General features: G+C 38.8%; 2 long non-coding RNA genes across 3 annotated transcripts in view; one reads left to right on the top strand and one right to left on the bottom strand.

Annotated features, from left to right (window-relative positions):
• The window catches only part of LOC147584329 (uncharacterized), a 251,125-nt gene extending 225,696 nt beyond the window's left edge, over positions 1 to 25,429 (top strand). For both annotated transcript variants that reach the window (XR_015248477.1, XR_015248471.1), the window contains exon 6: positions 24,957 to 25,429. This is a non-coding gene — a long non-coding RNA (uncharacterized LOC147584329). The remainder of the gene's footprint in view (positions 1 to 24,956) is intronic.
• LOC147584330 (uncharacterized) lies at positions 11,437 to 19,563 on the bottom strand. The gene is made up of 2 exons (XR_015255356.1): positions 19,345 to 19,563; positions 11,437 to 11,681 (listed from the first exon to the last, which is right to left on the bottom strand). It is a non-coding gene; the product is annotated as an uncharacterized LOC147584330 (long non-coding RNA).
• Positions 25,430 to 26,760: the final 1,331 nt, after the last annotated feature.

The following is a 26,760-nucleotide window of genomic DNA, read 5'->3' as shown; positions in this document are numbered from 1 at the left end:
CTTGTGATGGCACAGGTGAAAGTTCCTTCTGTTGTTCACAATATAAATCAGGATTTGTTTACCTCTAGCTTCTAATTATCATGGCCCACACATTTATGTTTCAGTCATACTTTTGAATATAGATGCACATTTGTGACACAAAAATTTGGTAGGTGTGGGTATTTGCAAAGTTTCCAGATGATTCCAATGATTGGCCTGGCTGAACAAATCAGTACAGTGCAAAGCAGAGATTCTCACCCTAAGCACTACTAACATTTTGGGGTAGATTATTTTTGTTTTGCTTGGGAGAGAACTTCCATCCACTGTAGGATGTATAACAGCTTCCTAGACTCTACTCAGTAGATGCCTCTGCCCATCCCCAAACATGACAACCAAAAATGTTTCCAGAAATTGCCAACTGTCCCCAGGGGGGCAATATTGCCTCCAGTTGAGAAACACTCATGGAAATTAAATCCAGACCTTAAAACTGCTAGAGAACATAAACTACGTTTTATTTATCCCTACAATTTCTAGCTAGCACTCAGGAGAATGCACTTAGTAAATGCCTGTGTTGTGAACAAATGGATGACTAACATGAATGAATGAATGTCATCAGTCCCTGTCTTATAGAACAAATATTCTCAAATCTCACTGCTCTTGTTAAAATGCAGATTCTCCAATTACACTCCCAGAGAGTCGTTTTGTACAGGCGGTGGGGCACAGGAATTTGCATTTAACTGGCATCACAGTGATTTCCCAACCAGAATCTGAGGATCCCCTGACTCTAAATACAATGATAGAAAGTATTTATTAGAGTGAAAACACCCACTCTCTTCCTGCCAGTTACAAAGCTCTCACCATTTTTATCCACCCTACGCAATAAGCATATGTAATTTCAGAGACAGGTAAACAAATATTTGACCCTTCAACAGGTTCACGAAGAATTTGCTTTAAAAATAATCTGCTTAACCTGCAACTGTCCATTACATTACCATTTACCATGTGATGTTTACTTTAGGATAAAAACCTGAGTGTCGGTTTAGTATTCAATCTGACATCTTTTCTGAAGGAGATCTCTGGGTAGAACCATCAACCACGGTCTCTAACCAGAGCAAGTTCTTGAACAGGTTCAGTCTCTGCATCAGTCACTTCTGTTCAGAATTTGATTGAACAGAGCCCTTGAGTTCCAGAGGCAGATTTCGATCCAGACCTCTGACCCAGTTTCTATGCTGACTATATCATAATGTTGAAGGGTCAGGGAAAGCATATGAAAGGTAAAGATTTTAATGATTATCTGTTTCTTTTTAAAATTCAAGTGAATTCCAACAGACTAAAAAAAGACTATTTCTTAATACCTGCAACTGTCAAGAGACCCTATATATGAAAGAATATTTACATATTTTGGCTTGGTTTAATAATTTTCCAGCAGCACAGATAGCTTTGATCAGAGGCTTGGTTTACTTTATTCCTGTAAAGTTCTTTTTGGAAAAAATTTGCATCTTAGGAGTTGTTTGCCTACCCATCTAAGAGCTTTTAGAGAAGAAAGGGGCCTTGGGGCACTTCATAGACTCACTAGGTGCAGTGCATTCTACAAGTAATGGATCGAGGATTCAAAGAGGTAGATGCCTTCTGGGCATGGATTACCTTAGCAATGAAAGGGACCCATAGGATGGGGCACCTGGGTGGCTCGGTTGAGCTTCTGACTTCGGCTCAGATCATGATCTCACCGTTCATGAGTTCAAGCCCCACGTCAGGCTCTGTGCTGACAGCTCAGAGCTTGGAGCCTGCTTCAGATTCTGTATCTCCCTCTCTCTACCCCTTCACTGCTCATGCTCTGTCTCTCTCTCTCTGTCTCTCAAAGATGAATAAACGTTAAAAAAAAAATTTAAAAAAAAAGAAAGGAACCCATAGGAGTAAGCACCACTAATTTACTCAAGTAATGATGTAATATACATCAAAAAAGGATGCATTCTTGGTACATATATGGCTCAGAGCAATCACTTTGCACCCTTCTAGGAGGTACCTTGCAGGTGGTTAGAGCACCCTGCTGGTTGGCCCTCTCAGGGTAGTCTAGCTTAGAAATGTGCCTCCTTCTGGAGTGGAGAGAGCCACTGGACCATTTGCTGGCTCCACTCTGGAGCCTTTCCAGGGGGAATATTCAAAATACTTAACAATACTGAATAATCAGCATAGAAATTTACATTAGTAAATAAATCAAACATTTAAAAATTCTCTTCTGTTCCCTAATTCATCTAAACAATATAGCATACAACTGCACACCATGCAGTTTTGCAAATTATTCACTGAACCATTCTAATAGTTTGGAAATGTTATGTTGAATTTTAAATACTGCAAGTGTGGTCTTCTGTCTGACCTGGCTGTCACAGGCTAAGTGATGCCCCCGTCCGAGCCACCCTTTGGTGAAAGGTTTGTATCAAACTCTGCTAAGAGCTTCCCTGTTAAATTGGTCATCTTTTGGTCCCTGCCTCTGGGGCTCTCTTGTAGTGTGCTATGCGCACTGCCCACACATCACAGCTAGGCACACGCTTGATTCCAGCACTTTCCATACAATGCAGACTCAGAGAAACTGTGTCCTAGGTTCTGTCAAGAGTGGCACCCCGCTTCCCATGTCACCAACCCCTCTGGCTGGGCTGCCACTCCAACAATGCTGGCTGGCTCCCAGGCGGCAGGCAAGCCCTCATTGTCTCCGGCTGCTACTGTCACCTTGATCTCCATGCCACCAGGGCTGCCATCAGGTCCTGTCACCCGACTCTGCAGCTCGACACTGTCTCGGGTGAATCCCAGTTTCTCTAAGTATGAAACTGTACTCCTCTTTCACGGTGCTGAATCCTCTCCACACGTCTGTTGATCAAATAGCAATTACATTCCAAAATTGCCTAGCCCATGAAAGACCACCTCAGATGTTAATATATTCCATATCTCTATTATTACGTAGGTCACACTCCAACAGCAGGCCCATTTGTTAGTGGTCAAAGTGACATTGTACAGCAATCAGCATGAATTATTGAGTTGACATTAGAAATTATATTATTAATTACATCTGCTGCTCAGTTCAGCCTCTGTTCTATTCTTTAAAATTTTTTTTAAACGTTTATTTAATTTTGAGAAACAGAGCGAGAGCAGGGGAGGGGCAGAGAGAGAGGGAGACACAGAAACCAAAGCAGGCGCCAGGCTCTGAACTGTCAGCACAGAGCCCAAAGCGGGGCTTGAACGCACAAACCCTAAGATCATGACCTGAAGCAAAGTCAGAGGCTCAACCAACTGAGCCATCCAGGCGCCCCTATTCTTTACGGGAGGTGTAGAAGTACTTCAGTAATTTAGCAACTTACCCAACTTTCCCAACTATTTGCTTTTCAGCCTCTCAAAAGGGGACTTGCTGCCCTGAATTCCTTGAGGTACTATACGGAATCTGTCCTCATAGCCCGGCCTGAGTAAGATAAAAGGTACTTTATTCATCAGGTCATAAGACCCAAAGCAAATCTAGTCAGAAGTCTCTAAGTATATTTGTTTCTGGTTTCTAAAGTCTTTCCTTTGGGACAAGATGGAATATAAGTACATATTATTAAGTGATATAATTAATTATGAATATTTAAAGAACACATTTTTTATTAATAATTAACTTGCACAAAAGAAAATACTATGATTTCTCTAGGGGTAGGGACCATATCTTCTTATTTACTCTTCTTGCACTGTGTATAAGACCTGCTATACTAATTGTGCAAACCAGATGTTTCAGTGAATGAACAAATAAATAAAAGGCTCTTCATTAAGCTGGAAGCAGGGGCTTGAGGATTATAGGAGAGTACTCCATGGTGGAAATCGCCTGGGTTTTGGAGCCAGGAAGTTCTTGGGCAGAATCCCAGATTTAGTACTTACCTGTTACATAGCTTAACTTCTATGGAGCCTCAGTTTCGATATCTGGAAAATGAAGGTTATGTAGGTATAATAATATTTATATTGCAGAGTTGTCATATAAATGATAAATAAGGTACAAAAAACTCCAGGCACATAGTAAGTGATAACACTGTGGAAACTATCGTGTCACTCACATCATTCACTGAAAACATGAATCTGAAAGAGCAATTGAACCTATCTTAGTATATAAAGAATATTCTCAGTATACTCTGAACTAATGGCAAAAACTAAGATGGAATTAAATGCTTTTATATTTCGCGTAATTCTTGGATAGCTTGTGAATTCTCTGTGAGAAGAGTAAACTTTCGGCGAGGCAGCTCAGACTACACCTATCATCTCCCCTTTTTATTAACGAAGAACTCTGTAACAGCTAAGACGAATCCCATAATTGAGTCAATATGCACCTTTGCTTTGTAAACACTCAGATAAGCACATGTGAAACTTCAATTTGGTCTCCTCTTTTGCAGAAGAAACAGTAGCACAGCTCAACATAGTATGTAAAGCTTCATTTCTCAACAGCTCACATTTTAGTGTGTCTAAAATGATATTGACTATTTATTATTATTATCAATATTTTTAGCAAGTGCTTTACACAGGGCTAGACATTCAGGCCAGCAGAAGAAGTAGCCACACCCTGGAGAATGGGATGAGACTGATGATGCCCTAACTCTACTTACCCAAGTGCGGTCAGCATGGGCTTCCTCCCCTGTCCTTCATTTCCTGATTAGTGTCCAACAATGGTCAGGGTGCCTGGGTGGCTCGGTTGAATAAGCGTCCAACTCTTGACTTCGGCTCAGGTCATGATCTCCCAGTTTGTGAGTTCGAGCCCCACATGGGGCTCTGCACTGACAGTGTGGAGCTTGCTTGGAATTCCTTCTCTCTTCCTCTCTCTCCTTGCCTCCCGCCCCCACTCACACTCTCTAAATAAATAAATAAACTTAAAAAATATATATTGGTGACTGGTTGCTGCCTATGACATGGCTCAGTTCGGAAGCTCTGATGGTCCCAGTCCTGGAGTTGCTCAGGTCTCTTCCATAGGAAGGTTGACCCTCCTGGAGCATGTCAACCAGCAGGAAAACCAGAGGTCATCTCATTTACATGCAGTTTATTACCTCTAGTTGGTTAAGTTTCAATGCATGGAATAGAAAACATCACAACTGGAAAGGATCTTAACTGGCCCAACACCCTCCTTGTATATATAAGCAACTGAGGGCTAACTACTTATGCAGGATGGTGTCAGTGGTTAGAAGTGTAGCCAATCCCTCTGCCATATCATGTGAGTATATGCCTATTCTTCTATAGACTTTTATAACTTAAAAGGAGAGAGAGAGAGAAAATGGGTATCACTGTCTAACTCACTGCTACCGATATTCAAGATACATATTCCCATACTAGTTATCAATAGTGATGGCATCTTTTATACAAAAAAAACAGCATAACAAAATAATGAGGCATGTACTCATAAGTTGATTTACTTATAATAAGCTATATACATCACCCTCCCTCCAAAAAAAATTAACATTTGATGGTAAAACACATATACAGTAGAATAGTTAAAAATAAAGGTGAGGGGCGCCTGGGTGGCGCAGTCGGTTAAGCGTCCGACTTCAGCCAGGTCACGATCTCGCGGTCCGTGAGTTCGAGCCCGCGTCAGGCTCTGGGCTGATGGCTCAGAGCCTGGAGCCTGTTTCCGATTCTGTGTCTCCCTCTCTCTCTGCCCCTCCCCCGTTCATGCTCTGTCTCTCTCTGTCTCAAAAATAAACGTTGAAAAAAAGAAATAAAAAAAATAAAGGTGAAATAACTGAGGCTAGTATCATATTGACACAGAGACACAGGAGATAATTGAATCAGAAAACTGGAACTAGGCAATTACTAAGAATATTACATTTTATTCTGAGATTCTTTAAATTTTTTTTTCAACGTTTTTATTTATTTATGGGACAGACAGAGACAGAGCATGAACGGGGGAGGGGCAGAGAGAGAGGGAGACACAGAATCGGAAATAGGCTCCAGGCTCCGAGCCATCAGCCCAGAGCCTGACGCGGGGCTCGAACTCATGGACCGTGAGATCGTGACCTGGCTGAAGTCGGACGCTTAACCGACTGCGCCACCCAGGCGCCCCAAACATTTTATTCTGAGATTCTTAGCAGCCACCACGAAAAGGAAACATAAGGGGTTAAAAAGTCAATGGTCTAAAGGAATCATTCCAGTAAAACAAACTGTTTTCTGGTTCTGAATTATAAAACGGATGTATTGCATAGGATTTTCTTCAAAGGCTACTGAATAGTGTGCAACAGAAAATGTCTTTGATATCATCCAGTAGAAGATGCAGAAGGGGTCTTTGTGCGCAGATTATTCACTTGCCTAGAAGTATAATGTTAAATTCTGTGAAGACTTGTTTTGAATGACATTTGTAGGCTGATATAGGGAGTTGGCACTAGGAAAGCAACCCTGGAGAGAAAGAATGTGGTGGAGAGGTAGCTTTTAAATCCTGGATGCTTCTTTCAAGCACATTTGCACCTGTCGAGTGTGGAAAACAAGTCTCCCTTCGCCTCTGGTAAGTTGGAGAGGTAGGAGAGGTGTGGTGGAAACAGCTCCATCCTCGTTCACAGTATATAACCTTGCAGTGCTGGCTGCCTTGAAAGGTTGCAGGGATTATTGTGAATGCTACTCTTCTTGACATGTTTTCAAACTGAGAAACTAGGGAGACAGTACAGTTAAAAATCATCTGCTTCGGGAAGTAGAGGAAGTTACGGCAGCATAGCCTATAGCCTAAGCAGCATTCTGCCTGTCTCAAGGCACATGGCTGAGAACTGCCATCGTCAGGCCTGGGGAATGGAGTGTGGGGTACTGTCAGGCAGAGTGACCTCTGAGTCCAGCTGACTGGGAGGAGCAGAGGGGAGAGAGCAGGTGTACTAACATCCCCTTCAAGCTTGTGCCCAAGTCAGGTTTCATAGGCCCCCTCTGAGCATCTTGGGCGAGAATACCAACAGGGGCTCACACTCTGCACATCTAAATATTTAACGTTATAGATCCTAACTGATGTTAGGTAAAATATGCTCTATCCTCCTACCTTTTATAAGTATACCTTCAGGATGAAACTGGAAGTCCAGGTTCAAATTTAGAACCTCAAATTCTGTGAATTCTGCTCCAGTCCCTATCAGACCCTTTCTCTTCTTCATCTGGTTTTATCATCATTGCAAAGGGCACCGTGCAGATGCATATGGACATTCTAACTTGCACATCCAAGCTACTTTTATATGCCATTTAATGGCATATAAAATGACAGCTTCTCAGGCTATCCCTCAGCTCTAGGGGGGCATAGAGCAGTGGCAGAGTTTACCCTAGGAAGGAAAGACCCAGATAAGAGGACTGTGGAGACCCTGAAAGTAAGTTCAAGACATTTGAGCAGGGAATTCTGGGATGCCAGATATTTAGAGATGGGGAATGGGTTCCAGGTGGACAGATCTCTTTGGTCTGGTTGACTCATCATCTCATGAAGAGGAGCATAGCCAAAAGAGGGTCACAACAGAGCCATCTAGTCTTGGTCTAAAGGTGAAAGTGAGCAACTGAACCCTAGTTGTAAGGGCAGTCTGGATGCAATATTTGTCACCACGCCTGCCTCTTGACCTCCATTCGGCACCAGAGTTGATTCAGCTGACTGGCTCTCTGGTGGGATGTTGTCCTCCCTCACTGCCCTATACAAGTTCTTCCTAAAGCTGCAAGATGAGTCAAAGCAGGAAACATTGACAGAGAGGGTCTAGGGTCCTCCTCTACAAGAACTCCCCGAAATCTAGAGACTTGCTCTGCTTTGCCTTCTCACCCAGGGCGGCTCCTCTGGCTATGTCTACCAGATCCCTCAGCCCATGTGTATTCAGGTCCTCTGCCCATTTCCTAATCAGATTATTTGTTTTTTGATGTTGAGTTGTTTCTTTATATGTTTTGGATATTAGCCCCTTATCAGGTATATCATTTAATCAAATATCTTCTATTCTGTAGGTTGCCTTTTTGTTTTGTTGAGTTTCCTTTGCTGTGCAAAAGCTTCTGATTTTGGTGCAGTCCCAGTAGTTTATTCTTGCTTTTGTTTCCCTTGCCTCAGGAGACGTATGGAAAAAATGTTGCTACAGCTTATAGCAGAAATTATTGCCCGTATTTTCTTCTAGGAGTTTTATGGCTTCAGGTCTCACATTAGGTCTTTAATTTATCTTATTTTTGTGTATGGCATGAGAAAGTGGTCCAATTTCACTCTTTTGCATGTAGCAGTCTGGTTTCCCCAGCACCATTAAAAAAATTTTTTTTAATGTTTATTTTTGAGAGAGAGAGAGAGAGCAAGCAAGGGAGGGGCAGAGAGAGAGGGAGACACAGAATCTGAAGCAGGCTCCAGGTTCTGAGCTGTCAGCACAGAGCCTGACACAGGGCTCGAACTCACGAACCGTGAGATCATTACCTGGGCCAAAGTTGGCTGCTTAACTGACTGAGCCACCCAGGCACCCCTTTCCAGTGCCATTTTTGAAGAAGACTGTCTTTTACCCATTTTATGTTCTTGTGTCCTTTGTCATAGATTAATTGACCATATAAGCATGGATTTATTTCAGGGCTTTCTTTTCTGTTCTGTTGTTCTTTGTGTCTAGTTTTGTGCCAGTGCTATACGGTTTTAATTACTACAGCTTTGTAGTATATATTGAAATCTGGGGTTTTGATACCTTCAGCTTTGTTCTTCTTTCTCAGAATTGCTTTGGCTATTTGGGTGTTTTGTGGTTCCATACAAATTGTAGGATTATTTCTTCTAGTTCTGTGAAAAATGCTGTTGGTATTTTGATACAGATTGCATTGAATCTGTAGATTGCTTTGGGTAGTATGGACATTCGAACAATGTTTCTTCTTCTAGTCCACAAACATGGAATATCTTCCATTTATTTGTGTCATTTTCAATTTCTTTCATCAATATTTTATGGTTTTCAGAGTACAAGTCTCTTACCTCTTTTGTTAAGTTTATTCCTAAGTATTTTATTATTTTTAGTATAATTATAAATGGAATTATTTTCTTAATTTCTCTTCCTGCTAGTTCATTTTTAGTGTATAATTTTGCAACTGATTTCTGTGTATTAATTTTGTATCCTGCAATTTTACTGAATACATTTATTATTTCTAATAGTTTTTTCCTCAGCTCATGTTTGCACGGGCTCCTCTGTCCCATCTTGTGTCTGTGGATAGTCATACCAAATCCTGTGACCTGTAGCCCACCCATTCACAGCATTGCCTGATTCTGTCCACAGTGCTGCTCAACATGGTCTTGTTACTCTGAATGTCATGACAGTCTTGACTACAAGCCAGTCCCCCGGAAAGATTTCTTTCTTGTGAGATTTTATAATGGCAACGCTAGAATGAATTGAGATTATGAGGTTTCCAATAGACCTGAGTTCAAAACCCAGATTTGCCATTTGCTAGCTTTGAAAACTTTGGCAAGTTATTCAAATTCCCTAAGATTCAATTTCTTCATCTAAAAAGATGAGGAAGATGTATTTACCTTGCAGGCTTGCTGTAAGAATTGGATAAACTGATATATGTAAAATCTTAGTCATGTATCTGGTACCTGGTAAATGTTTCATAAATGTTAAGATTCTCGCTTCAAACGTATTTCTAAGGGCATCATTTCCTACAGAATCTATACAGGCTCCTTTTAAGTGTAGGTTCTCAGTTTAGCATTCAGGGCCCTTTGACAGTTGTCTTTGTCCACATCTCTTGTCTGTCCCTGATGTGACTTTCCTGTTCCTGCCAAGTAAATTTCCATACGTCCCACAAGTGACTCATACTTTCTGGCCTCCATGGCTCTTCTGTTATTACAACTGCATTGCATTTAGTCTTTAAACAGCTCTCAGCATTGGACCTCCTCTCTACAACCTTTGATCTCATTCTGTGTCAAAGCCTAGTTTGGTATTAACTTCTTCCAAAAACCCAGTGCCACTCTCTTCTTTGCCCTCTCCTTTACCACACATGGTAGATTATTTCTAACAACACCTGTGACTGACCTCTCTAATCCAACACCTTCTCTTACAGTGTAACCTTGTCAAGAGATAGTCTGTTTCTCCTACCTTTGAAAGTGGGTGGACTCTGTGACTTCTTGGGCCAATAAGATGTTGTCAGATGTCGTTTCCAGTATTTCTGAGCCCAGGACTTAGGAAGGCTGGCAGCTTCCATGTTATACCTTAGAATGTTCACTCTTGGTAAGACAAATCACTTTGTCAGAAACCTGGTTACTTTGAGACTTCCATGCAATAAGGAAGCCCAAGCTAGCTAGTTACATGGAAAGCCCATTTGATGAGAGAGAGAGAGAGAGATACCCACCAGCCCCCAGATGTTTTAGCCATTGATAGTAGCCAGCCTCCAAGATGACTGCTACCTGCTAGTGCTCATACTCTTGTGTAGTCTTCCTGTATGTACTGTGCTAAGATTGGTCTGTGTGACCAACAACAATATGGCAGATGTACTTGTTGGTACATCACTTTGGAGATTACGATGTAAAAAATTGCAGCTTCCATCCCCCAATGTCTCTCATGACTTGCTCTGGAGAAAACCAGCTCTCATGGAGCTCAGGTAAATTGGAAAAAAATGATTCAGAGCTAGTAAATGAAGGAACCCAGATTCAAGTTCAGGCTGCAGGATTTTGAAGCCCAGGCAATTAACCACTCTCCCTTCTACTTTTTCTATAATTCAGGAGAGCCCAAAATATAGTTCTGATTGCTTAGTAACAGTCTTGAAACCCCACCCCACTTCCACACATAAGTCAATGCATTTTTCATTTTCTAAGTGAAACAGCATTAGATTTATTATACTGTAGAACTTCACTTAGTGTAAGCCAAATACCACAGTGTATAATCACTTTAATTATTTATTTGTATAGTTTCCAGTACTTTGTCCAAGTATTTTGTTTGATTTCTTTATATATATAAATATTTATTTATTTTATATATATAATGAATAATGAATATATATATTCATTTCTTTATATCTTTCTATCTATCTGCAGGTCATTCCTTCTTCGGTAGTATAAAATAAGCAAACGAATACAAAAAGAAAGAAAGGTTCATTTAATACCAAGGCAGTTCCCTCTTATGGATTTGATTTATTTCCTCTCCTCTTCCTTTTCTATACTGATATGTACTGAGTGGGTTGGCTGCAATCTTAAACCAAACAACACATTAATCTGTGGTGACCCAGGATGCTGCTGGGGGCGAAGGTGTTGATGCTCTTTTGTGCTGCTAATGCCAAGGTTTTGTTACTCTTAACTTTATTGTTTAAATTTATTTTATGTTGCTTTTCCATGTGAGTGTTAATTACATGGTGGCTTGCTGTTGACTTCTCAGTATCCTTCTTCTGTTTGCAAAGCACTGTGTCATGCTCTGTGGAGGCTGAACGAAGCTGCATTAAGGAGGGTTCCTTCCCTCAAAAAGTTTAAAGCTAGTGACGGTTAAGAAGTCTACCCGGGTTTCTGGGTGGCACAGCAGGAGTAGTAAAAAGGAATTCATTCATTCTCCATGTATTTTTAGAGCATTCTACAATATTATAGGCATTGCTTTAGGCATCTGGAATTCATCACAGAATCCAGACATCAAGTGTGTAGAGCTTATACTATTGCATATCAGACAGTGATACATGTTATCTGAGACAAATAGGGCAGGGTGAGGTGAAAGTGAGCATCTTCTTTTCGATTTCTTCTACATGCCAGATGTGTTACAGATGCTCTTGATCATCAAAATAACCCAATCCTGGAAAAACAAGAATATTTGAACTCAGAGAAATTAGGAAACTTTGATCTTTATAATACAAAGGCCACCATGCCACTGTACCATGTTATCTCCCTTTAGAAATGCTAAAACACACACACACACACACACACACACACACACACACACACAAAGTTCAATGGAAGAAAATGAGAGAGCAGTGAATTCTCAAGGGGCTTTGTGGAAGTCTTCATGGAAGAGGTGGCCTTTGAGAGGGCCATTAACAAATAAGCAGAAAGAGGAGGGGAGAGCATGATCAACGAGGGAACTCTGAATACATGAGTATATATCTATTCCAGTATACATCTATTCAACTTAAATCCATGTAATTGTATAAAGGTTTTGCTATCTCAAACGTAAAACTCAAAAGGTTTTCCTACTGCATGAGAACTTATTTTCTAAAAGCCAACTTGCACTCCACAGCCCTGTAGCATTCAAATAAAATGAAAAGAATGTAAAGCAATGCTCTCGTAATAGGAAAAGGAGCTTCCAGGTCAGTGTTTTAAAACAAAACAAAACAAAACAAAACAAAACAAACAAACAAAATAAATAAATAAAACCCAAACCTTTTCTGGTTCTGAGCCAGAAAGACCTTTCCCAAAGAGGAGGCAGCCCAACCCAAAGCCTCCCCCAGGGGTGCTCTCTCTGATGGCCTCTTGCTAGCCTAAGTCCTCAGATCCTTGGGAAGGTCTGAATATGACCGTCCTTGTTCATTCATTTTATGTCACAGAGTGCTGCCAGTAGATTTTCCCATTACGGAAATTGGGGCTATTTTTTTCCAGGACGTATTTATTAACAGTAATGCTTTGGCTTTCTTCCATCTATTGAACAGAGTACTTATATGCATTCCACTGAAGAATGGGAATTGAGTTTTTTCCATTACCCGACCCATGTTCTTCTTAAATCTGATGGCGTTCTTTCCTAATGCTTCCAATAATGGTTTTCTCTTTGTGTACTTTTGATTGAAGTGTAATATACATATAGAGAAGTACAAAAGTCTTGATTGTTCAGATTGATGAATTCTCACAAAGTAAACACACCCGAGTAACCGGTACCCAGATTAAGAAAGAGAACCTTCCCAACACCCCCAGAAGACTCCCCATCACTACTCCCCAAGGGTGACCACCATCTGACTTCTAATAATAGTGAATAGCTTTGCCAGATTTGCACTTAATATAATTATAAATAGAATTATGTGGTATGTACTTTTCCTTGTTGGGCTGTTTTTACTCAGTGAGATCCATCTATGTGGTTGCTGGTGGTTAGAGTTTGTGTGTTCTCGGGTGGTATAGTACTCCATAGTGCGTCTATAGAGTGAACAGACAACACTGTGTCCATCCATTCTGTTGTTGATGGCATCTAGGTTGTTCCCAATATGGGGACCACAGCTATAAAAATTGCTATAAAAATAATTTATGGAACTTGCATGTGATCCATAAGAAAAAAATTGTTATATTTATATGTTAATGGATACCCTAATTACAAGCAAAATTCTAAGTTAAAAAGAAAATTGTGCTAGAGAGCAAGTTCCTTGAAAATAAGGTATATACCTTAGTCCCTGGTGGATTCCCAGAGCCTGCTTCGTGGTGGAAGCAGATAGCAGAGGGGTTCAGCAAACATTTGATGAACATATAAATGAACTTTAGAATTAGGAAAATTTTATCTTTAGGGAAGAAGACTGACACCTAAGAGGCCATCTTACTAATTGGTGAGCTACATTAATGTGAGTGTCCCATTAACCACCAAATGATCATTAGCAGGACTATTATTGTAAAAGAATTTCTGCAGTGAGTAGAAGGCGGGTGAGACTAGATGGCCTTAATCCTAAATGGCTAGGATTCTATTTAACTTGTTGTAATTACACAAATAATGTCACTCTGGGTAAAAGGAAGAACAGGGGGAAACAAATGATTTTGTTTTATTTTTTGTTTTGGGGTTATTGACTTTGTGGGTTTTTTGTTTGTTTGTTTTTGTTTTCTGGGGTTTTTTGTTTTTTGTTTCCTGTGCTAAATACTTCCCTGTAAGCACCAGAGGAAGCTGGTGTTGCAGTAAGTAGCAGTTTTCATTATACATTTATTTTGCTTAATTTTCATGTTTATTTTGTAAAAGGGCCTCAATAGTTATGTCACATGGCTTTAGTAGTATCATTGCTTTTACTCAAGGCAGAACAGAGTTCTTATGACAAACAGGACATCATACCATAAAAAGCAGAAATTCAGGAGCCAGATAACTGATGATGAATCCTGCCTAATTCATCATTCACCATTCATTCACCATTTATTAACTGTGTAACTTTGAGCCATTTATCCAACCTTTCGTTTCCTTATCAGCAAAATGTGGCCAATAATGGTACCAACCTCACAGTCATCATAGGGATGAATATATGTAAGGCACTTGAAATAATGCATGACATACTAAGCAATCAATTAGTATTTGCTTTGTTTGTAAGAACCATCACTCATATTGTAGATATTGGTTAAATGCAGCCCAACTTATTCAGTTAATATTCATTAAAATGTTTAGGATTGACGAGATGCTATAAGTGTTATTTATTTGGTCTTGACACAAGGCAATGACGTGATTTTTCTTCCATGATTAAATACGGGGACCTTTGAAGATGGAAGTTAGGGAGGAGTGCGCACATCCAGCAGGCAGACCTCACTGACAAGCAGGAGAAAGAGTGTACAGAAAACTCCTCGGGATCTCCTTGGTCAGAGCCTTGGAGAACTGGAAGAGATGAGTCCCAAGTAAAAATGCAATTCACCCCTCAGGGCTGGTGATGACTAAAGTTGGCATAGATAAGGCTGTGTGCCTTCACTTCTTTGTTCATTAGTAATTTATCCATTTCTATACTCTTCTTTTTTTCCCCTAAAAAAGGATTTCCACATCAGCATTTCTCCCCCAATTCCTTTTATTTTTTTATTCTCAAGTTAGTTAACATACAGTGTAGTCTTGGCTTCAGGAGTGTAGAACCCAGTGATTCATCTCATATATATGACACCCAGTGCTAATCCCGAAAAGTGCCCTCCTTAATGCCCATCACCCATTTAACCCACCTTCATCAACTCTCGGTTTGTTCTCTGTATTTAAGAGTCTCTTTTGGTTTGTCTCCCCTCTGTTTTTATCTTATTTTTCCTTCCCTTCCCCTATGTTCATCTGTTTTGTTTTCTTAAATTCCACATATGAGTGAGATCATATGATATCTGTCTTTCTCTGACTTATTTCACTTAGCAATAATAACCTCCAGTTCCATCCACCTTGTTGCAAATGGCAAGATTTCATTCTTTTTCATCGATGACAAGTCCATTGTATCTATATACTACATCTTCTCTATCCATTCATCAGTTGATGGACATATGGGTTCCTTCCATAATTTAGCTATTGTTGATAGTGCTACTATAAACATGGGGGTGCCTGTGCCCCTTTGAAAGAGCACACCTGTATCCTGTGGATAAATGCCTAGTAGTGCAATTGCTGGGTCATAGGGTAGATCTATTTTTAATTTTTTGAGGAACCTCCGTACTGTTTTCCATAGTGGCTACAGCAGTTTGCATTCCCACCAACCATGCAGGAGGGTTCCCCTTTCTCCACATTCTCCCCAGCATCTGTTGTTTCCTGAGTTGTTAATTTTAGCCACTCTGACTGGTGTGAGGTGGTATCTCATTGTAATTTTGATATATATTTCCCTGATGATGAGTGATATAAGCATCTTTTCATGTGTCTGTTTGGCATTTGTATGTCTTCTTTGGAAAAGTGTCTGTTCATGTCTTCTGCCTATTTCTTCACTGGATTATCTGGGTTTTTTTAGTGTCGAGTTTGGTAAATTCTTTGTAGATTTTGGATACTAACCCTTTATCTGATATATCTTTTGCAAATATCTTCTCCCATTCCATTGGTTGCCTTTTAGTTTTGTTGACTGTTTCCTTTGCTGTGCAGAAGCTTTTTATATTGATGAGGTCCCAGTAGTTCATTTTTGCTTTTATTTGCCTTGCCTTCTGAGACATGTCAAGTAAGAAGTTGCTGCGACTGAGGTCAGAGAGGTTGCTGCCTGTTCTCCCCAGTAGGATTTTGATGATTTCTTGTCTCACGTTAAGGTCTTCCATCCATTTTGAATTTATATTTGTGTTTGGTGTAAGAAAGTGGTCCAGGTTCATTCTTCTGCATGTTGCTGTCCAGGTCTCCCAGCACCATTTGCTAAAGAGGCTGTCTTTTCTCCACTGGATCCTCCTTCCTACTTTGTTGTAGATTTGGTCATATATTTGTGGGTCCCTTTCTGGGTTCTCTATTGTATTCCATTGATCTCTGTGTCTGTTTTTGTGCCAATACCATACTGTCTTGATGATTATAGCTTTGTAATATAGGTTAAAGTCCAGGACTGTGATGCCTCCAGCTTTGGAATCTGGGATCTTTTTGGTTCCATACAAATTTCAGGATTGTCTCTTCTAGCTCTGCGAAGAATGCTGGTGCTATTTTGATTGGGATCACATTGAATGTGTAGATTGCTTCGGGTATTATTGGCATTTTAACAATATTTGTTCTTCCAGTCCATGAGCATGGAATGTTTTTCCATTTCTTTGTGTCTTCTTCAATTTCTTTCATGAGTTTTCTATAGTTTTTAGGGTACAGATCTTTTACCTCTTTGGTTAGGTTTATTCCTAGGTATTTTATGGTTTTGGGTGCAGTTGTAAATGGTATCAATTCCCTGATACCTCTTTCTGTTGCTTCCTTGTTATTGTATAGAAATGTGACCAGTTTCTGTACATTGATTTTATATCCTGCAACTTTGATTAATTCCTGTATTAGTTCTAGCAGCTTTTTGGTGGAGTCTTTTGGTTTTCCATACAGAATATCATGTCATCTGTGAGAAGTGAAAGTTTGACTCCTTCTTTGCCAATTTGGATGCCTTTTATTTCATTTTGTTGTCTGATTCTGAGGCTAGGACTTCCAACACTATGTTAAACAACTGTGGTGAGAGTGGACATCCCTGTCATGTTCCTGATCTCAGGGGGAAAGTTTTCAGTTTTTCCCATTGAGGATGATATTAACTATGGGCCTTTCATCTGTGGCTTTTATGATGTTAAGGTATGTTCCTTCTATGCCTACTTTCCTTTTTAGTAGGGACTTTTCTGGGTTTGGCAGGAAAGGTGGTCTTAAGAGCAATATACACTGAGGGGCGCCTAGGTGGCTCAGTCAGTTAAGCGTCCGACTTTGGCTCAGGTCATGACCTCACAGTTTGTGGGTTTGAGCCCCCTGTCGGGCTCCGTGCTGACAGCTCAGAGCCTGGAGCCTGCTTCAGGTTCTGTGTCTCCCTCTCTCTCTTCCTCTCCCTGGCTCTCACTCTGTCTCTCTCTCTCAAAAATAAATAAATATTTTAAAAAATTTAAGAGGAATATACACTGAAATTCACTGAAATCCAGGCCTATCTCAAGAGGCGAGAAAGTCTCAAATAAACAACCTAACCTTATACCTAACAGAGCTGGAAAGCAGCAGCAAAGAAATCCCAAAGCCAGCAGAAGAAGGGCAATAATAAAGATTAGAACAGAAATGAATGATACAAAATCAAAAAACAAACAAACCAAAAACAAAACAGTAGAACAGATCAGTGAATCTAAGAGCTATTTTTTGAAAGAATAAACAAAATGGATAAACCCCTAGCCAGACTTCTCAAAGAGAAAGAGAGAGAGGACCCAAATAGATAAAATCATGAATGAAAGAGGAGAGATCACAACCAATACCACAGAAATACAAACAATTATTAGAGAATACTATGAAAAATTATATGCCAACAAACTGGACAATCTGGAAGAAATGGACAAATTCCTAGGCACTCATACACTACCAAAACTCAAAGGGGAAGAAATAGAAAATTTGAACTGACCCATAACCAGCAAAGAAATTGAATTGGTTATCAAAAATCTCCCAACAAATAAGAGTCCTGGGCCAGATGGCTTCGCTGGGGAATTCTACCAGACATTTAAAGCAGAGTTAACACCTATTCTTAGCAAACTATTCCAAAAAATAGAAATGGAAGGAAAGCTTCTAAACTCATTTCTCCCCCAATTCCTGATCAGAACCTTCCAGAGCATTTAAAACTGTGGCATTTTAATCTGTTTGTAAGAAGACCCTGCTCTCATTGAGGGCTTTTTAACTGTTTATGCACTGGAATTAAAGCATCAAAATAAAGTGATCCCTAAGAATTCAGAACTATACCAAGTAATAAACCTCAGATGAATCCTAAGTTTAGAAACGTGATTTTCTTCCTGCTCATCAAATTTTGGTAAAGTGCCTCCCTAAGGGAAAGCCACAGTGAAGAGAGCATCTAAACTTCCTTGCCACACGTCTGGGTTAAAAAATAACAATAAGCAAACCAGATCACAAATTAAAGTATAGGTGCATATTTCCGCATGCAGGTTTAAAATGTTTATAGTTTTAAAAATTAAAAGCATAATCAACACAAAGATAAATTAAACAATGGAAATTTGCAGCAACTAAAATAATATGTTCTTATGAAAATAATCTCACAAATCATTGAGAAACAATGTAGACTTTAATATTTGATGTGAATAAGAAACTCACAAAATGCCCTATAATTACTTAGCTAATACACCAAGAAAATGTTCAGCTGCACTAGTAATAAATAAATGCCAATAAAAACAACAAAATAACATTTCTCTTTATCAAAGTAGCAAATGTTTAAATGATAAAACCCAGAGATATTTAAGACGAAGGAGGTAAAAGTATCTATGGGAGACTAAATTGGTCTTTAGGTTTTAGGTTAGCAATAGGTGTCACATAGATGTTTATTCCTTTAGTTCCAATAACCCCACTTCTGAAAGTCCATTTTGAGTGTTTAAAAATCTGACAAAGCTTAGTTAACAACGATATCCATCACAGCGATACTTAGTGAAACGTTTAAAATCACTGAAAACTAGAAGACTAGTTATGTATTCCATTCACTACAGCAGTGAAAAATAACGCTTATGTCATTTGCAATATAAGAGAAAAGAGTTCTGCGATAATGTTAAGTGAGGGAAGCTAGTCATAAAATACAGTGTGATTGCAATTATGTAAATACCATCTTAAAAAAAAGTTCAAAAAATCTATAAAAGTCTAAGCATCATGCAAAAAGACAAATGAAATATATTGAAATAGCACATAAATGGTTGTTTCTGGGTGGTAGAGCTATGTATAAAGCTTTCCTCCTTTTGATTTATCCATAGTTGTATGCCTTAGCCACATAATCTGTAATAAGGATATTTATCTATTACATTGGAAACAATTTTTGGTACTTGAAAAAATAAACAAATGAGGAAAATAAAATATGGGAACTTTCATTTTCTTTTCCTAGCAGAGTAATAGAACAATTTATTTTATCTGACTTGTGGCTACCTGTTCCATTTGTGGAGTATAGATGCTAAATCCAGTGTCCTCCTAGCCAAGGCTTTCCCCTGCTATAGCTCTTTGGCCTGCAAGATCAAGTCTTAAAGCCATTCGAGGTCTTATTAAAAACTAAAGGGATACCCCAAACATTTAGTGCTCGATTTCTTTGGAAATTTAATCTTCTTCTAATCAAGTCTGAGAAATTTTTAAAATTCATTTTCTTAAAACATTAAATCCAACTTTAGTTATATTGCTGATTAAATACCTTTTGATTTTTGAGATCACTATGCTTGAGAAAGCTTTAAGCATATTCATGTTCAGGGATTGTGGGCGTAAGTAAGATTCAACTCCTTTCTCATTTGTTACGTGAACTGCCCTCATCGAGCGCAGGCTATCACTGCAAAGTAGATGAAGAAAGCACTGCAGTATTAAAACTTATAAAAGGTTGATGACTCCCTTACAGAAGGTTCCAGGCTGACTTCTATGGTCTCATGGGCTCTGTGTGTCATCAAGACCTCCTAAGATTCTGAAGCCCCAGTTCCGTGGCTATGAGGGACTTGGGACCTGGCATTAGGAACAATGCGTGTCTATTATGTTTCATCCTCAGGAACCCATCTGACAGCACTCGTCAGGTCACATGTTGTCTGTGCTCGGCATACTATGCTGCTGACTTCTTGGACTCTAAGTAGGGACCCAACCAAGGTTGGGCTCCTTACTAGGAGAGGTCCTCATTAAAACTCAAACCCTACAATTTCTCCCCTTTGAAATCTTTCTTCCAACAGCGTCTGATTCTAAAATAGCTGTTACTTTAAGATAAACTATAAGAAATAAATTCTGGCCAGCGTAATAATGCTTATTTACCTCTCTTGGAGGGTTTATATTATTATAAGTTATATATTATACATAATATAGTGCTATACTATTATATACTCATATATATAGTCTATAATTTAATAATTATATATTAGTATATATTAACACTATACCAAACTATTATAATCATAGGTTTAATGTTATACTAATTTTAAATATTAGTCCCAGAAAAATAAAAAATTTCAGTGGAATTTCAGATATTGTTACTAACCAACGAGGGAGATATTTCAGGAGTCTGTACTTTCCATATATTCCATATCACACTCCACTGACTTAAAAGGCTGGCTTAGACTGAAGGCTGTACAAGATATCTCAATTCCTAATTTTTCAATATGGGCCAAAAAAAGAAAGGAACACTCAACAATTTCAGGTAATTATTGTGTGGATTTCTAAAATCTCTAACAAGAATCCATGCCTCAAGACAGCTGAACTTTCTTTGTTTCAGGTGTCATGTGTCTTTTTCGCTCAACAGTTAAGGTCATGAGTATATGTCACATTGCTCAACAAAACCCACTGATTGACACAAACTCTGTGACACAATGCTAGTCTCTTGAATTGAAATGCAAAAAATATAGTTTTAGTCTGGACCATACCAGCCATCAGATCAAAATAGCAGGTATTTTGATTCTTCAGTTCAGAGGTCACGTATGATAATTCAGCCCTTGGTTATGGACTGGGAGAAAGTTAAAGATTGGTATGTGATGGTTGACCTCTTCTTATCTGAGCTTATCTAGTCAAAAACCCAAGGGGACGTTTTCATTATCCAGAATCATTTTGCAGGAAATAATTTTTTAATAGATTGGTCTTTCACAATATGAAAAAAAGGTTTCTATCTCTAGTTCTCCACGATTATCATTTTGTTGAACATCCACAATGTTTTTTTTTTTGCTTTGTATTTTAGGCAATTCAAATATGTTTCTGTAATACTTACTGTCTGTTAATTTTGAGATATGCTTTAAGGAAGTAGTGTGCGTAATGGAAAGATTACTGGATGCTGGGTCCATACCAGCTTTGTGACTCTGGCAAGTCAAAACTTCTAAGCTGCTATTTGCCTTGTCCATAAAGAGAAGATTCCACCATCCGCCCTACAAATCTCATAGTGGATGGTGATAATACATTAACATAATAATACATGTTAAGGTACTATACAGATAGTACCTTATCTCTATAGTAATTAGATAATTAATTAGAAAAAAATGAAGGAATTTTTATATAAAATTAGCTTTAGAATATAACCAGAACTGCAATCCTTCACTCATATGTTAAATATAGTAGGTTTCAATTTTGTTTCTGCTGCTGACTAGACACATAACCTTAGACAAGCTATTTAACCTCTCTGACTCAGTTTCTTCACCTGTAGTGCCTACTTACTTAGGGTTTTTGTGGGTATTAAGGACTATAATGCATGTAAAGTATAGACCAATGTGACTGGCTACAATTATTATGGTCACTCATCTGGGTTAAATTCTCACCAACCAGTCTAAAAATTTTCATCAAGGTTTATGGCCATTTTGGAAACTTATGGTAAACAACAACAATGAAATATTTTTCCTTGAAATGGGATTAATGTTGATGAGCATTTGAATTATTCAGTAATTATTTTTGCTGTATCCTTTATTTGACTAGAGAAATATTTATAGGGACTATTTAATGGTCATATCTTTATTTTAGAGAGAACATTTCTCTTAGGTATGTTTAAAGTTTGTTCCACACAGAAGTAGCATTACAGTGTATTTGATTTTTCCTCTTGTTTGCATTTATCTATTTGATAAATCTACCATGAGCCAGGCATTATGTCTGGATTAACACCAGGGGTGCTGGTGCAGATGGGAAACTGGCTATGGCAAGAGAAAATCTACCAAGGAGAGCCCTCAAAATGTCTCCTTCCTAAGCTACTTCAATTGCATGACCAGAAATAACTCAGGCGCAGTCTTGGTTGGAGGGGGGGATTATGCCCTGTTCCAAGGGCAGCCCTGTTTCAGGTCTTTGATCTCCCTACGGGAGATCCTTCATCAGATCCTCCCCCCACCTCCATCAACCTGAGCTCCTTGCAACACTTGGGCAGTCTACCGCCAGGACAACTCCAACCTAACTGCCTCCTGCCCAATCCCACCTACACACCGGAAGCCAGCCCAGAACCAAGTCAGGTGTATTTGTTCCAACTATCATGATGGATTAAATTCTCATTTCTATGCAGCAGCAGCTTGGAGTGAAGAGAAATCAATGTTGGCGAAGATACACTTGTAAGGGCTCATTAGAATATAGACACAGACTAGGAACTTCCTAAGAGCTGAAGGAGAATATTACAAGTACTGAACGTTCTATTTTTTCATTACTATAAAATTAAATATGGAACAGAATAAATTGGGAGATGATTCGCCTCATAATATGAGTGTGACTAGAAGTTGAAATGTGAAATTAGTATTGTAAAGCAAATCTAATCATAGTTTGAAATATAAATAAGAATATTTCAAGATCACTTCAGAATACTAAGATAAGTACATGTAGATTTTATAAAACTCTACTGTAATATTCTTTTATAATATTCTACCATGATCTTGTGCATCTATTCAAATTTAGAGGCCTTAGTATGAATGTATTAAATCATTTCCAAAGTTCTGAAAGTGAGGTACAGTAAAGAATGGAATGTTGGTTTCCATTGTTTTCTATTACTAACCAAGTGTTTTTTATTGTTTTTATTACCAGAAACAAATAACTAAAATACATATTTGCTACTATTTTTAAATAGCATTTTATTTTCTAATATTTTTCTAATTATTCTAAATATTTTAATAATTATTATTCTGATAATATTTCAATATCATTTTCTAATAATTCCTCAAAGGTTAGATTTGTCATCTTTATTCCAGCAAGGAACCTGGTTTGGCTCAGGAGATATTCATGTCAGAAAGAAGGAGATAAAACACTGCCCTCAGCCCACCTCAAGTTGTATTCTGGGTAAGAGTTACATCTGAATGTGTGGGATCATAGAACAGACCTTCTCCTCTTTGTACCCTTATTTTTGGGATAGAGAATCACACATGATTATTCTTATCAGCTGATACATACTGAGGCCCTGCTATATGCAGGATTGTATAAAATGCACAAAGACACAGAAACCTGCCCTCTAAAATTTATGCAATTGTGTTCATTCCCTTGAAACTTTGTTTCTAAAATGGACGTTTTGAAATAAAGGTACATCAAGAGAATTGTAAAAAGGCTCAAGTAATGTACAGAATGATATTCATGTCAAATGCAAAGCAAAGACATTATTTTCTTTACTGGGACTTGTGTACATTTTTTTTTTTTTATTGTCTTAGTATACAAAACTGGGAAGGGATGTTTAACTGAAATAGTTCTAATGTTCCCGAGTTTTCTTTATCCATGAAACTAGGAGCTTAGTGGCCCCTAAAATATTTATTAAAACTGCTGTCATCTTTGTCTAATAAAAGCTGGGTGGGTTTTTTATTTGATGTAATTTTTAGAGTATGGGAAAAGGGGAAGGAGGGAGAGATCTGATGGATGGTTATGCGAATTTAGGTATCAGGATTTTATTATACCTGAGAAAAAAAGCCACGTCCTTTCCTATGTTCGATTGCTATTATTGCTTTATAGCTCTTTACTCTCGTGAATTGGAAAAAAATATTGAGAAATAGGAAAGGCTTTTAAAGACCATGTCACATGCTGGGGTCAATTTGAAGATGAAAGTATCAGAAGTAATATTACATTTCTTACCACGGCAGTCAGCCAAGTCATTGGAGTTGCTTTTAATTAAACCCTAATAAGCTCTCACAGAGGTACACAGACCAAAGCCATATCTCTTTTGAATTGAATGGACTTTTTTGACCACAAAGCAGGCGTTCGCAAGTACACACTATGGAGAGGCAGAGAGAGTCATCCCCCTTATCCACCATGTTGCCCTGCCTCCCAGCACGGCAAGCACTTCCTTCACACTATGTAGTTTCCTTAAGTGTCCGAACACCTTATGCAGCACAGTGTGACGATGTGCTTTACCCCGGATGATGATAAAATTAGTCCACGCATCATCAGCTGCAATTGCCTGCATCTAACCAGAAGGTGATTGGCCCTCCACAGCGCTCCTCTCCTTCTGGGAGCTGATGGATTGTTTACCCCCGTGGAATGGTCTTGCTCTGTTGCTCCAAATGTGTGTAAGAGCCCCTATAGTTTGTGTTGCACCTCCCCTAGGAAGGAGCTAAAAAACCCTTTGCCAGATTTCTTTGCAGCAAAGGCCCAGGCGTGCGTCCCAGGTTCTGCCAATCCTTTACAATCCTGTAATTTCTTCACAATCTTTTGTAAAGAAAGCGGGAAAGCAGCACCAGCAAGGTCATGTCCTAGCAAAGGCAGTGGTGGAGGCGGCGGCGGTGAAGTTCTGGCCTCCCATCGGTGGTAGAATTAGAGTTGGTGGCTATGATATCTTCTCTGGAACATCCCACACTGTAGTTTGGATGTTAACTTCCACCCAGTTGGGCTCTAAGCCTATTCCTTTGATCTTCTCAGAGTTACTGGGAACTACTTAATAACGTTTAATAGAATCCTTTTCCGACTGAATGGTCTCATACTCTTTTGTTTACAACTAAGAATGCTGAGAGTTTTACAGATGGAGAATTTTTTTTAAACAAGCATTTTTATTCAGTACCACCGTTTTGTAACTTTACCTGTACCAGAGATTGGCATTTAATTCTTAAAGGACTTATTCTTTTTTTTTTTTTTCCTCTGTGTGTTTCTAAAACACATTTGAGGAAATTTAAACAACTTTAAACAGTTTGACATGATATCTGGAGAGTGATTCAGAAAGGCAGATGTACCCTGGGTGCCCATGAGCATTGTGAATCAACGCTCATAAAATTTTTTTAAAAAAAGAATAAAGTGAAAGTAACAATAAAGTAGAGGGAGGCTGAGGAAGGAGAGCAACAGAAGAACATGAAGAGTGTTGTAGCATGAATATAAAACTGTGCTTACTCTAGACTTGTATTTTGTATACAGAGCAAGGAGCCCAAAGTACTGCACAGTGTGGAAGGGAGATTAAAGTTAATACTGAAGGACAAGGGAGGATAACATGGAATGAACATCTGAGAAAGGACTGGAGGAAAAAGCAGATTGCAAATCTCAAGGTAGAGGCCTTCTTCAGAGAAACCACGGAGCTCAGGCCTGGATGCTAGAGGGAACAGGACCACACCTTCAGCGGGAGTGAACCTCCCAGGGTGCAGGAGCCTTCCTTGAAGTGTAATCTTGCCAAAGCCAAAACACACACAAACAGAAATCAACAATATGTGCATTACGCCTGTTATGTAAGCATTTGGGGTTTTTCCTGGAGTGAGTCCCTTGGTTGAAGGATTTGTGTTTTAGTTTTGCACATTAGTTTTGCACGTTGCATATCATTTTCTTCATTATTATCCCCCAAGCATTTGTCCAGTGCTCCTCTTTATGGGATATTTCACTAGGTCCTACTCACATGAAATCAGGGAGAAACTGTTCTTGCCTACCAGGAATTTACAATTCAGATCTCGAGGAAGGCAGGAACTGGACTGAGACAGTCGGATGGTTGAGATCAACCCTTCCCTAACCTTTCCTTTCTTAAATACCAGTGTTCTGAGAACATCAGAGTGCTCTTTAACTGTTAATATTTTCTTGTCATTAAAGTGATTTGAAGATCAAACACAACAAAAATTTAAGAATGACATGCTTATGAATAATCAAAGGAACAACATGGAAAGCTATTTTCACCTCTTGCTTTTCCTCATAAGTATTAGATCTAAAAGAAACTTAAAAAGGAAAACAAACCTTGTAATTTATTACTATCTTTGATATGCAACAGGTCGGTTTTGATGTTATTAATAGGTCTAATTTAATGCTAAACTTTAAACTTTCCCTGGAAGCAAAGTTCTCTGAATGCTTTATTCCCCCCCAAATTGTTGCATAGAATAGAAAAACAAGATTTCAAGGAAGAACACAATACTGATCTGAACATTCAGTGTATATAGCTTTAGAACATGAAAACATTTATGGTTTTTAAAATATGTTATCCCTTGCCTGGTAAAATTTTCTTAGACTACATTACCCAACAGCAACCTGTGACTAAAATTTGTCTTTCTCTGAGACTGGCTTATTTCACTTATTTCACTCTCCAGATCCATCCATGTTTTTGCAAATGGCAAGATTTCATTCTTTTTTAAGTCTGAAATATCCCATTGTGTATGTATATACCACATCTTCTTTACCATTCATTTATTAATAGACACTTGGGCTGCATCCATAATTTGACTATTATAAATAATGCTGCAATAAACATAGGGGTGCATCTATCTTTTTAAATGAGTGTTTTCATATTCTTTGGGTAAATAACCAGTGGAATTACTGGATTGATCATATGGTGATTCTATTTTTAATTTTTTGAGGAGTCTCCATACTCTTTTCCATAGTGGCTGCACCAATTTGCATTCCTATCAGCAGTGCACAAGGGTTCCCTTTTCTCCACATCCTCAATGACCCTTGTTCCTTATGTTGTTGATTTTAGCCATTCTGCAGGTATGAAGTGATAATCACATTGTGGTTTTGATTTGCATTTCCCTGTTGATGAGTGATGTTGAGCATCTTTTCCTGTGTGTTTTGGCCATCTGGATGTCTTCTGTGGAGAGATGTCTGTTCATGTCTTGTGCCCATCTTTTAATTGTATTACTTAAGTTTTTGGTGTTGAGTTGTATAAGTTCTTTATATATTTTAGATAGTAACCCTTTATTGGGTATGCCATTTGCAACCATCTTCTCCCATTCCATAGGTTGCCTTTTAG

The sequence above is a fragment of the Puma concolor genome, chromosome A1, assembly GCF_028749965.1.
Source record: "Puma concolor isolate L17-30 chromosome A1, mPumCon1.1.hap2, whole genome shotgun sequence".
NCBI lineage: Eukaryota > Metazoa > Chordata > Mammalia > Carnivora > Felidae > Puma > Puma concolor.
The sequence above is the reverse complement of the archived record's forward strand: the minus strand, read 5'-3'. Positions and strand labels throughout refer to the sequence as shown.